This window comes from Marmota flaviventris, chromosome 9, assembly GCF_047511675.1.
Source record: "Marmota flaviventris isolate mMarFla1 chromosome 9, mMarFla1.hap1, whole genome shotgun sequence".
In the NCBI taxonomy this organism is placed as follows: domain Eukaryota; kingdom Metazoa; phylum Chordata; class Mammalia; order Rodentia; family Sciuridae; genus Marmota; species Marmota flaviventris.
The window spans coordinates 76,806,281-76,819,671 of record NC_092506.1 but is presented as its reverse complement, the minus strand read 5'-3'; the positions used below and the strand labels follow the sequence as shown (position 1 = coordinate 76,819,671).

General features: G+C 37.2%; 1 pseudogene; it reads right to left on the bottom strand.

The window, feature by feature from the left end:
- Positions 1-10,351: 10,351 nt before the first annotated feature.
- LOC114084497 (tripartite motif-containing protein 64-like) lies at positions 10,352-12,495 on the bottom strand (annotated as a pseudogene).
- Positions 12,496-13,391: the final 896 nt, after the last annotated feature.

The following is a 13,391-nucleotide window of genomic DNA, read 5'->3' as shown; positions in this document are numbered from 1 at the left end:
TAGTGGACTAGTGGAGGCAGGGAAGAATGAAGGAACTTTGGATTATGTAAAGGAGAATGAGGGGAGATGTGGGGGGAGGGGATAGATGGTAGAATGAGACAGACTAATATTATTACCTTATATACATGTATGATAATACTACTTGTGTTACTCTGCATCTGTACAACCAGAGAATGAGAAGCTCCATTTGTGTACAATATATCAAAATGCATTCTACTGCCATGTGTAACCAAATAGAACAAATATATATATCTCAAGTGGCATAGAAGAAGGGAAAGAGGGGAAGTAGGAGAGATAAAAAGAAGATACTGGGGAATGAAATTGATCAAATTATTCTGTTTTATTGTGTACATGTATAAATATATTAAAACAAATGCCCCCCAAAATAAAACACACCCCCAAAAAACTAAGATGAACACCTTCCATTGAACTTAAGAAAATATGTTCAGCTTTATTACAAATATAAAAGAGCAAACATAAGTAGGTTCAGTGGCACATGCCTCTAATCTCGGTTTGAAGGCTGAGGCAGAAGGATCTCAAATTCTAGGCAAACCTGGTCAATTTAGGGAGATTCAGTCTCAAAATGAAATATAAAAATGGCTGGTCATGTAGCTCAGTTGTAGAGTGCCTCTGGGTTCAATATCCAGTACCAAAATACAAAAACAAAACAAAATTATACAAACAAATAAAACAAGACAAAACATGACATATCTAAGCAATTGTATATAATTTGTAAACAATGGGATTGCAATTGTTAAGAAATATTGTCACTGATACCTGGAATGAGATGATCAAGTCACCCTTTTACAAGCATTTGGTTGCAAACTGCCTAAGTGTTTTAAAAAGAAATAAAGGGAAGAAACAGACAGAAAACAAAGGTTTATGAATAATAATAGGATAAAACAAGAGATTGGAATAGAATTTCCTAAAAAAAGATATAACATTTTTGTTTGGGGTATTTATTTTTTAATTTATTTTTGGGGATACCACTTATTGAACTTAGGGGCACTTGGTCATTGAAAAACATCCCCAGCTATATTTTGTATTTATTTAAAGTCAGGGTCTCACAGAGTTGCTTACTGCCTCACTGGTTCTGAGGCTGATTTGAACTCATGATCCCCCTGCCTCAGCCTCCCTAGGTACTCATTTATTGTTACATATAACAAATTGTGGTTTACGTAGATTAATTTAAGGGATGGCTTCCTGCTTGAGATTGGATTTGGTAACTTGATTAAATATGTAAAAGGTTTTTTTTTAATACAATCATTGACATCAGGGTGTGTCTGCCATTGGAAAATCTAATTCCATACATCTATACTTTGATGAAATGTGTGTGGTCATTAGAAACTATAAAACCTTTTATAAATGACCAACTTTGTTCTTTTCTAGAGCTACTGGGTTTGGATTTGGCTGGACTGTGGATACCTCTGAAGTTTAGTGCAACCATTAGTCGAACAACTAAGTAGATTTTAACAGATTTCTTATTGAATGACAGTGGAAAAACCCATTACCAATACCCACAGGTAAATGCATAATTTGCACAAAATGATTTTTCTGGATACGTTTTTTTTTTTTTTTTTTTTTTTTTTGTACAAATAATTGAACCTAGAGGTATTATAACACTGAACTACATAACCAGCCCATTTTTAATTTCTTTTTTTGATTTTGCTAAGTTGCTTACGGTCTCACTAAGTTGTTGAGGCTGGCTTCAAACTTGGAATCATTCATCCTCAGCCTCCAGAATTGCTGGGATCACACACATGTGTCACCACATGAGGATGGGTTGTTTTCAAATTAAAAATTTAGTGCTTATAAATTCTATGTGCTGAGAGCCATAGCCAAGTAGGAATGACATAGCATTTTTGGTTGAAAGTTGATGCCAGCAAGCCATTGAGATGATAATGATTATGTTAAGATGGGCATTCAATTGGAAATTAGACCCCTGCTGTCTGCCTTGGTCTGCTACTTTGGAGCTGTCACAGGACTCAGCAGAGAGTTCCCATTGGTTGGGGAAGTGCGGGAGGGAGGAGGGATTTCCAGTTGGAGTAGTGTGTCCCTGGAGAATACCGCAGAAATTGCCTGGACTATGTATCATTTGTATACATTGTGAACTATCTGTTGGTACAGCGAATTGTGGTAGTGCTGGCTTATCTTTGCTGGTGGTGACACGGGTGATACAGTTTTTCCAAAGGAGCCGCCAATTAGCTTGGTGTTGTGGCATTTCTGTATCCTCCTCCCTTCTACTAGTGATGGTCTAAAATTTGGGGGCCAACAGAGGTGAGGCAAAGAACCTCACCCCCCCACTGGCACCAAGGCCAAATTTTGGGGCCAACAGAGGTGAGGCAAAGAACCTCACCCCCCCACACACACTTGTGCAAAAGCCTATCCACAGGTATGGCTGTATGCTGGACCGGTAGTCAGCAATGGGTATGATCCAGTTGCAGTGGTATCAACCTAAGACAGGAGGCTGACACCTAGAGGTCAGCTGATCCGATGATGAGTAAGGACCATATGTTGTATTGGACAACCTAATAGGCATGGTCCCTAAGCCACCTTGCTTGTTGTTTAATTAAACAGAAGGAGGAGATGCTGAGAGCCATAGCCAAGTAGGAATAACATGGTATTTTTGGTTGAAAGGTGACACCAGCAAGCCATTGAGATGATAATGATTATATTAAGATGGGCATTCAATTGGAGATTAGACCCCTGCTATCTGCATTGGCCTGCTACTTTGGAGCTCTCAAGGGACTCCCCAGAGAGTTCCCATTGGTTGGGGAAGTGCAGGAGGAGGGATTTCTGGTTGGAGTAGTGTGTCCCAGGAGAAGGCCACGTGTTTGGCATTCACGGGACTTTTGGAAATAAAGTTTGTTCCTGCTTGAGTGGCTCGTGACTTTGTGCCCAGCCAGACTGCTGCATATATGATTACTTTAAACTTAAAGTTTGTACATTTGTAAATTTTTCTGTATATTTTTTAATATTCCCTTAGCCAGAGTTTTCTGTATGAATAGTCTCCTGGACACAGAGAAAAATATTTTATACTCTATTAGCTACTAAAATATTCCCCAAGAATACCAGAAGGCACAGAAACAAGTGATTGACCTAATGTAGGGTTGGGTATGAAGGAGCACATGTCCCTCCACTAAGCATAGTGGTCTCTGCAAGTAACATTACCCAAACAAGGATTCCTATTTCTGAGAATGGATCCTCTCTCCTCACCTGGAACAATGCCATTTAGGGTTTGTGTAACATCTCATTCAACTCTCTCTACATTTCCTTCAGCCTTTCCCTCTTTGGGGCTATTCTGATTTCACTGTCCCTGAGTTGTTAAAAAATTTCCTTTGCTTCTCAGTCTAGTGTCACCAGTTAAAATTGCTCTTCCTCAAGAAGAAAATGGTGCATCATCTGATATTGAACTTGGATCATGTTCTTCCTTAAAGACACATAGTCCTGCAGAGATATTCATTTAAAAGTGTAAGGGTAAAAGAAATTGAAGTTAAAGCATAAAAGTTAAAGGGTAAAAGACCGGGTGTTGTAAAAGTTTCTAAGCTGCAAGGTCTGAGTTAAAATGTAAAGGAGGTATTGTTAGGTTTCTATGCTACCTGCAAAACCTGAAATTATTGTAGCTGTTAAGACAATGCTTAGTACCGCCCAGTAAACATTTCCCCTGATTGTCTGGTTGTTTAATAACTGAAGGGGTCTGTGTGGTTGCACGTAGGCCTTGTAGGGCCTGAACCAATCAGTTTGAATGTGTACCCCGTTTAGAAATGACCTATCACTCCAGCCTGACATGTTCCCACCAATGAATGAACTAATCATGTTTAGGAGTTGTTGTTCAATTTTCCCGTGCCTCATGATGATTTGTTCTGATGTATACAAAGCCCTCCGCCCTCCCCAAAAAGTGTACTTAAGCAGTGCTCAGCCCCTGCTCAGGGCTCTGGGCTGCTTTCCCTTCTTGAGTGGGCACGGAGCCTCAGCATGCTCGTTCAATAAATCCCCCTTCTGCCAATTGCATGAGTGGTCACTTGGTGGTCTCTTTCTCCGACGTTTCACGGGACCCTTACAAAAGGATTACATGTCCTTATTCCCAAAGAAATGATGAGTTCATTTTTTTTCCTTAGAATCATCAGGAAAATAATTTATCGATTAAAAGAGAAGACCCAGACATAAGCACAGACATCTAAAATCAACTGATTGTTGGTAAAAGTAGCAAAATCAAATATTGTGTGTTTTTAATTATATGAAGGTTTATTTTTTCATATAGTATTCCTCTCTGAACAGTTCTTGAGATAACAACAGAATATATAAGTTTCATAAGGTGAATGTTGGATAAATGATTTTTTTTATAGCATGATTGAACCCAGGGGTACTTCACTACTGAGTCACATTTGTGAATGGGATGTGCTCAGAGCCTTGCTAATTTGTGGAGGATAGTTTTGAAATTGCAATCCTCCTACTTCTATCTCAAAGCTTCTAGGGATTACAGGGGTGTGCCACTCACCAGGCATGACAGAAAAGACTCAGGCTGAGCTCATTAGTGGAGTACTAAATCTAGGGAGCAGTGGGTTCTGGTGGAACTGAGTATAATTCATTCCCACCACCACTATAAGAATGATATAAAAAAAAAAAAAGGTCTCATAAGTTTTAACATGGTGATGAGACCTAATTATCTCACCTAAGGCTTATTTTAGTGGAAGAGTTGATGACAAAATTTAAGTAAAAAACGGTAAGCCTATATTCCATATATATAGTAATTTTTCCATATAATAGAGTGCATCCTCAACAAAAAGTAACAGTTTAATGTATTTGGAATCATAACTTTTTTAAATCGTATTTCTCATCTGCAGCTCTTCCAATCATATATTGGAGATTATGTTTTCATTGCCATCCCTCACCGTTTTCTAAGTCATTACAAAATTACATTGTTGACACTTTTTTTTAAATGCAGTTATAAATCACTCAAAATATAGTTTCTGTGTGCGCTTCTAAAAATCATGCAGTTCACATATCCTTTCTGGTCTGTTAAAAAAGAGAATGCTGAACACATGTGATACAAAAAGGCTAAAAATGAGATCTGTTTTTCCAAGTCAAGGTAACTGTGTGCCACCTAGCGTTCAGTTTCCACAACTGCCAAGGCTACTCTTTCAAAATCGCTCTTCCATCCTGGGTTCCAAAATCAGTGGCGCTTGGGCATATGGCTACATTCACATCCGTAGTCTTATCCTTATGTTTCTATTGATCAAATGTGATCGCGAAACGGATGCCCATGGTCTACAAGTTTGCATAAAAATCTCTACATTCAAGAAAGACTTATAAGGTGGCCAATTTGAGGACACTCTGAAGGCTGGCCCTATGTATGACATAAGACTTCAGCTTCTTCTGAGAAATCTTCTGTATGTGGAATGGCTTTGTTATCCCAGTAGTGCCAGATACCATCCACTGTGAGGTGTGCAAGAAAATCCATTTCTTCCTTAGCACAACACATAGTGTTTTCAGTTTAACCCTCCAAACACGTTTCTGGTCATCACCCTCTTGCTCCACATTTGAATAACCTGAGCCTCCTTCCTCTAGGTGGTCCTCTTGGAACAGCAGCTCAGATTGCACCTCAGTCTTACCCGTGCTTCTATTTTTTACCTCTATTCTCCAGTATGAGGCATAACAGTCACCTGGCGGAGCGGTGGGGGGTGCCACAGGGAACAGGAGAAACCAAAGGTGAGGTGTGGTTGCCTTCTCCTTTTGAACAAAACACAACCACTTTGAACTGGCACGCTTTTCTTCATTGGATGTGGATTTGTAAGAAAGTGAACAGACTTGCTTAGTTGAGGAGAGCTCAGGGATCTGACTGACTGCCAAGACAAAAATCTGCATTCCCATCTTCAATACTTCTCAGTTGTCTGCAATTCTGTCTCAATAGGTCTACTCATGGTCCTGGGCCACCCACCTGGGAAACCCTTTTTCATCTTGCATACCACCAAGATTGTATAACTGTTGAACCAACAGCCCATCTCAGGAAGGAGCCTTTAAACCCATAGTCCTTTCAGGGACTTTCAGATCCAGCCCATAGAAGATTATGAATCTGGAAATCACCTATTACTTGATTTTTATTAAAATTATTTATTAGTATTTTCTTCCCTTGTTAACTGCATTTTGGGAAGTATTCTTAATGCTATACTGGTATTTCTTGATATAACTTTTATTGGTTAATTAATCCACTCTTTCACTCCATTGTATCATGTATTACCTTCTAAGAATTGCATTTGGGATAATAAGAATATGGTAGTACTACCCTTCTGATCTTGGAATTTAGAGTCTAAGGGCAATAAGTAAATATGAATTTGATGAGCATTTGCACAGGTTTGATAAAAAATGTACATTAAACACATAGTTTGCATTGTTGATGAGCCTTGAAAGTTTTATACTAAATGAGAGAAGATACAAAAACAACACATATCCATTTTCATGAACTCTCTGTAATACACAAATCCATAAAAACCTAAAGAGTTAAGAGAATTCCAGGTAGTGTGAAGTGGGAATGAATGGAAAGTTAATGTTAATAGGTATTGAATTTTTTTGAAGGGACTGAAATATAACCTCAAATCATATCATGGTGGTTTCACAACACTTTATTAAAATAAAATTTAATGAACAAATTTATAAATTCAATGTGGTTATCACAATTTATGGCCATAAAATGATTACAGTTCCTTAAGTTAAAACAGACCTCCAGACATCATGTGTAGGCATGTAACATAACATGGGAAACTCCCAAGAACACTATATCTTCAGACTTGGGCATTCACCAATGAATTATCATAGTTTTTTGAATTTTCTCAGTTTTTTTCTTTCATTTTTATTTTTTTTCTTTTCTCATTACTGTGGATGAACACAGAGACTCACACAAGTTAGGAAAGTGCTCTACTAATTCAACTGTCCTTTGACCCCCATTTTTATCTCTCTTTTAAATGTCCATTCTGTCCTCAAAACTTGTGGTCCTCCTGTCACAGCTTCCTGTGTAGCAAGGATTAAGGGCATGTGAAACCATGCCTAGGAAAACCTCAATTTTATGAAGAACCAAAGACAACAAAAGGAGTTAGAGGGGATGTGATGGAGGAAGAAAAGAAACTGTAAATGAGGGAACCTCGGCAAACATCATAAAAGCTCATAGTTTCATTTTCATAATCAAGAAATACTCCAACTCGACCTGTAGGCTTTTGCAAATAATGAATTAAGGATGGGGAGTTGGTGGAGAGAATACAGTGATTGTTCTTCTTCAAGGAAAATAAGACAAAACCTTTCTTACCTTCAAAACTGTCACTTGTATATTCTTTACATACACCTATAATCCAGTTGGAGGTGTTCCCCACATCCACCTCCCAATAGTGTTTACCAGATTTAAAGGCCTCAACACCCATATAACATAACTCTCCAGTGTCTGGGGATTTTCAGTTGCACCATCACCTACAAATATCCTATTTCTAACTTCATCAGGAAGACTCATATAGCAATTGGCCCATCCTTGAATAAGGCCATTGTGTACTGCAAAAATAAAATAAAAAAATCAGATCAGTAAATGGTATCTTCATTTGCCTTGGGCAAAGATTATCTCCCTAATCAATCTCTTTATTGACTCCTCCTAAAAGAAACTGTAGAGAGTAGAGAGAATTCAAACTCAATCATGTATGAAGAATGGTTCCTATGCCCTCATTAGCACCCAGAAATCTTTAAATTATCTTGGCAATCAAAAGAAAACTGAAAGTATTCTGTGCTGTATGAAGGGTGACTTAATATTTACTTTTGTATGGTTTGTTTCAGAAAAAAAACCAAAAGTCCTTTTTTCTGTAGCAGAAATCTCTTCTTGAGTTGTTTTTAATATTATTAATAAATAGATATCACTTTGCAATGATTGTGCCCGCTTCATTATCACACATCAAATAATTTGAGAGAAAGCAACATCTGTACCCTTTACTGAAAAGAATCTCTGACTTACATTATCTACTGAGACCATACATTCAATTAAAGTTGGATTTCAGCCTTCTGATATCTAGACCTCTTCTCTAGTGGGGCACAAACATGTCTGGGTCATGTTCAAAGATCACTTACCTTTCAGTTGTTTTGAAATCCATCTGATGATATTAAAATTGTTCTATTTATAACAAGTTTAGTCATTTTTTGGTTCATTAAAAACTTATATTTTATAAATAGTAATTATTATTTGCTCATTGCACATCATAAATGCACTTGGAATATATAATAGATTGAAAACCACCAAAATCGTATTTAAACCTTCAAAATTAGAATAAACTGAAAAACACAAAATATTGATGGCTGCTCTGAGAAGACAGCATTGCATTGCTTAATAGCCACAAAACACCAATAATATTCTTTCTCTTGTACTGTCTGTATCAAAAATAACATATGTATCTGAACTACAAGTTAACCAATGTGGTCTTGATCATTGTATTATGACTAGACAGGGAAAGAAGATATAAATGCTTTCATTTCAAAAAATTAAAAATGGAAAGCATCTTTTATGAGCAACCTACTAAAATAATTGAACCTGAATGCCAGCGGGCCCACTCCTACCTTGGAACTTGTTCAGCATATCCAAAATTCCAGTGATGTGTAATGAAGAGAGCTCTGGGATCACTGGCTGGAGCTTCTTCATCTCCAGCAACTTGATTCTATAAAGAATGACATCAGTTACACTTTCAAACCAAAGATCAAACACAAAATCATTACAAAATTAAAACTTTTAATCCATGATATTGTAGAAATTGCCCATGTTGGTGAATTATGTATACATTTTATTCAACACATTTGGGATTGTATAATACTTTTTTTTTCTAAATTAGACGTACTAATATCCAGTCTTTATTTTTCTCAAACATTATCAAACTTAAAAAAATGGATTTTCATCCCCTCCCTGTATTCCTGAATCAACCTTGGGAAATCCAAAGATCCTGGATAACTTACAGAAAGCAGATTGTTCAACCTTTGGGACTTTGGTCCACAGAGGTCACCAATGATACAGTCATTGGTTTATAAATGGGAAAGTTCCTTGAGCCAGCAACTTTGATCATCTCTGCCCATGGAGGGAATCTAGTACAGTCTGGTAGCACTGATCCTCAGGGTTCTCGGGCAGCCCTTCCCCTCTGAAAAAGGGCTTTGCCATGATGAAACAGGATCTGATCATTGTTACTTATGGTAATGAAGCCCCCTCTTTTTCCCATCCTAGGGAGTATTATTCTTTCCTATCTTGTTTATATTCTACCTCACTAGAATTAGATTCTTTTGTGTGATACCTTATGAAAATCTCCTTAGTCATGTTTATTGGGACTGGGCTGGAGAGGATAGAAGGAATGGGTGCAACAAAGCCCAGAACACCAAATCATTCTTAGGTATAGTTGAATTCAGCCAAAAAAGGACATTTTTGAGACCAAGGAACATATTACCTCAGAGCTTCTTTTCAAACAAAATATTAAATATCTATGGACAAAGATGTTAATAACTGAAAACAAAAATTTATCTTCTTCAAGATAAAAACAAGTTTCTCATAAACCAGAGATTAATACATAAAACTCACCTTTCAAATATGTCCCATAAGTCCTAAAAGGAAAAAAAAGAAAGATATAATATTAATAAAGTAAACACTGTTCTTCTGCATTCTCTCTGGTACTTTGTTGCCTGTGTGTGTGTATGTGTATATATTAGTGTTTGTGTGTATGTGTAACATTTTGTTTTTTTTTTTTTTCTCTGAGAAATCACGTTAGACTATGTTAATACCAAAGCCAAAACTAAATGTGAAAGACAGCCTTGGTGTGCACTGAGAAGGATGGAGCTTATAAAGGATCTGTGCACTGATGCAACAGGACATAGTTTCAGTGTCACTGGACTCCTGTCTTAGTTCCCAAAACAGATTTGACCATCTCTGAAAATTAAAACTACACAGTGACCTATTTGAAAAATAATGCATTGTAATTGATTAACAAACTCTGTACATCTTGTCTAAGAGAGGGGCAAAGCATCAGCTGCTTTTTGGCAGGAGAACAGAGTGTGATCATGGAGTTGGGAAACATAAACTGAATATTTCCTCAACAAAATTAACTTTCCTATGATCACTGAGTTTTGAATAATTCGCTGTGGGTATCATAGTCTTAATGATACAAGAATTTTATCTGGTTTACCTTCTAAATGACTTACAGTCTCTCAAGATTAACAGAATATACAGAGACAAGTGATTGGACAATGATGGGTGTAAAGGAGTTCCTGTCACTCAGCTCAGCACAGTGGGGTCTGCAGACAACATTGCCCACACAAGAATTCCTCTCTCTCAGGAAGTACCCACCTTGGATACCTAGAGCAACTCCATGTCAGATTTGTGGCATAACTCAGTGAGCTCTCTGTACATTTCCTTCAGCTTTTCTCTCTGTTGGGCCATTCTGATTCCACTGTCTCTGAGTTGCTGTAAAATTTCCTATGCTTCTCTTTCTCGTGTCTTCAGTTGAAATCTCTCCTCTTCAAGGAGAAACCGATGCATCATTTGATATTGAACCTTGATCATATTCCTCCTTAAAACTACATAGTCCTGCAGATATATTCATTAAAAAAGATTACATTCAAAAGAAAATGTAAAACTTCAAATATTATTGTCTTAGCATCAAGCAAGTACTTCATATACTTTCCACCTGATGCCTGCAAGTTGTCTTAAATATTTACTAATACTGTATACTGGACTTTCTGCTTCTTGTCTCTCTCCTGATTAAATCAAGACCTCTGCAGTATCCCAGCCTATCTCCCTAGGATGCCACTTTAGTGTTCTTAATGAATTATTTCTTCTTTACCTCAATCTTCTCTTTTATTTTTGTTCCTTTGTCTGATTCTTCTACATATTTTAAAATATTTTTATACACACTGTTTTGTTAATTTAAAAACTACTCCACTTTGCCCATAGCTGAAAATCTCTTTCTCTTCTGACTCTAGAACTAAGACTGTCTTATTCTCAGTGTCTGGGAAGATTTATCCAAATCTCCAAAGTTGTACAAGAAATAACAGTCATGCCTCATTCACCCTTTATACTAGTATTCTTCACACTAGTTTGTGTTGGCCACCACACTTTTAATATTACTAGATGTCACTGCCTTGTCTGAGAGGAAAACACTATCCTTCAATGTTAGCTCCAATTCAGCTGATAGCATCATTTTAATCTGCACAAAAATAAAACATTTTCAAACTTACCACAAAGAACTCAGACTTTCTAATTTCTTTATTTAGATTATATTGCATCTCCTGAGTCTTTTGCCATAAAGGATCCATTTTCTTTACAATTTTCTCCTGCAAAATTACCACAGGCTTTAGTTATTGGGAAGACAGTCTTGTAGGTTTCATCTTTTGTGTGCTAGAATAAAGCAGTGTTTGGGAGAAGAGTAATCTTGAGTTTTAAAGAGTCAATTTTTACAAAATATTCCAAATTAATTTTACTATTGGGTAAAGTAGAAGAAAAAATAAGATTTTTAAAGGAGTCCATAAATGATACAGTCCATTTTCTGAGAAAGCAGTTTTTATATAGTCTCACTACAAAAGGGTTTAGGCTTCAGTAACAGAAGTTCATGTTCCTAGTGCTAGCCATCTGCTGTACTGCTGCCCAATTTCACACATTTGGACAATATATTTACTTTTTAATTTGTTTTTCAGTACTGGATACTGAAAAAAAATTTCACATATAGTAGGCAATAATTTACCTCTGCACTATATCCCAGCCCTTTAAAAAAAGAAAAGAAGGAGAGTGTCTTGCTAAGCTGCCCAAGTCAGCTGCAAACTTAGCATCCTCCTGCCTCCCTTTGCTGAAGAGCTAGAAGTATTGGCATAGCCACCATGCCCTGTTTTTTGGACAATATTTCTAGAGGAAATTCCCTTCATGAACATTCAACTTATTTATGCTTTTAGTGTCAAATTGATCAGCATTTATACAGCACATTTTCACAGAAACATCACCACCTCTACCATCTGCATGCTTATCTGCCTCATTATCAGGAGTCTTCATCCTTCTCTTTGATCTGGACCTTACAGGTTCTAGGTTACATCACTCACCCTGTTCTCCTCTGCCATGCAAACCTCTGGGCTATAGCTATGAACCGCATGTTCAGGTGATTCAGAGCAGGGTGCAGAGAGCAGGCTCTTGTCCACCTCACAGAAGAGCCCCTTTGTTTCCCCATTTCTCCTGCAGAGCTGCTCCCCAGAGTTGCTGTCTGAGTGAGGTCTGGCCTGTCTGGCAAGAGAGAACAGCTTTTTGACGACAGTGTTGGTCCTGTAGTCTGTCTTCTCAGCTACTTCTCTACACTGAGGGCAGCACCTGGGTGTTTGGGCTTCATCCCAGCAGAAGTAGAGGCAGGGTTGGCATAAGGTGTGTCCACAGTCAATGGTGACAGGTTCTAAGAAGTAATTCATGCAAATGGAGCATGTGAGTGCACTCTGGAAGTCTTGCAAGGCATGAGAATCCATGTTTCTGAAACCAAAAATATAGAGGATGGAGTGAGAGGAAAGAGGGAGAGAAGAGAGTGTTATCCTTCTGTCTTGATGAGAAAATTACAATTATAAAAGGGCTTTGGTCACTGCTTTTTCAGTTGTCATGCATAATCTTTCTATTAACCTCCTGCAATACAAATCTAGATATAAAAAAATATCCACAGTTTGAGTTTCTTCTATAACACAAATGACAAAATGAAATGAGCTTGATCTAGATTTAAAAAAAAAAAAAAAACAACTTTCTCATTAATTTGGGCAAGTTTAATACTGGCACAAAGAAAGTTTAGGATGATTTCAAACTTACTTACATTAGGTGTTTGCTCTGGATACCCATGTAAAATTCTCTCTCTCTCTCTCTCTCTCTCTCTCTCTCTCTCTCTCTTTCTCTCTCTTGCTCTGGCTCTTGCTCTCGCTCTCTCTCTGATTCAATGACTATAGTAAATGTAAAGACAGTCTTTATGACATATGTCTATGCTTTCCACCTCTCAACCCATAGATGTACTTTTCTAAAGACAATTAAAATTAAGTTTAATTCATTTGAGGATTCCTTGACTTAATCACTGTTGGCTTCAACTTACAACTCCTGAAACTACAATCAGGTGAATTTATGCTTCTAACCATAATTAAACAATATATTTCAAAAAAGAAAATGAAAGTGGGATGTATCAATGCACCTCTTATCCAGCTATTTTGGAGGCTGAGGCAGGAGGATTAAAAGTGTGAGGCCAACTTCAGCAATTTATTGACATACTGTCTCAGAATAAAAAATAAAGGGTTGCAAATGTAAGTCAGTTGTAGAGCAACCCTGTTTTCAATCCTTATTATCAATAAGAAATAAATTAAGTTTTAAATTGAAAATTAGAATATAAATT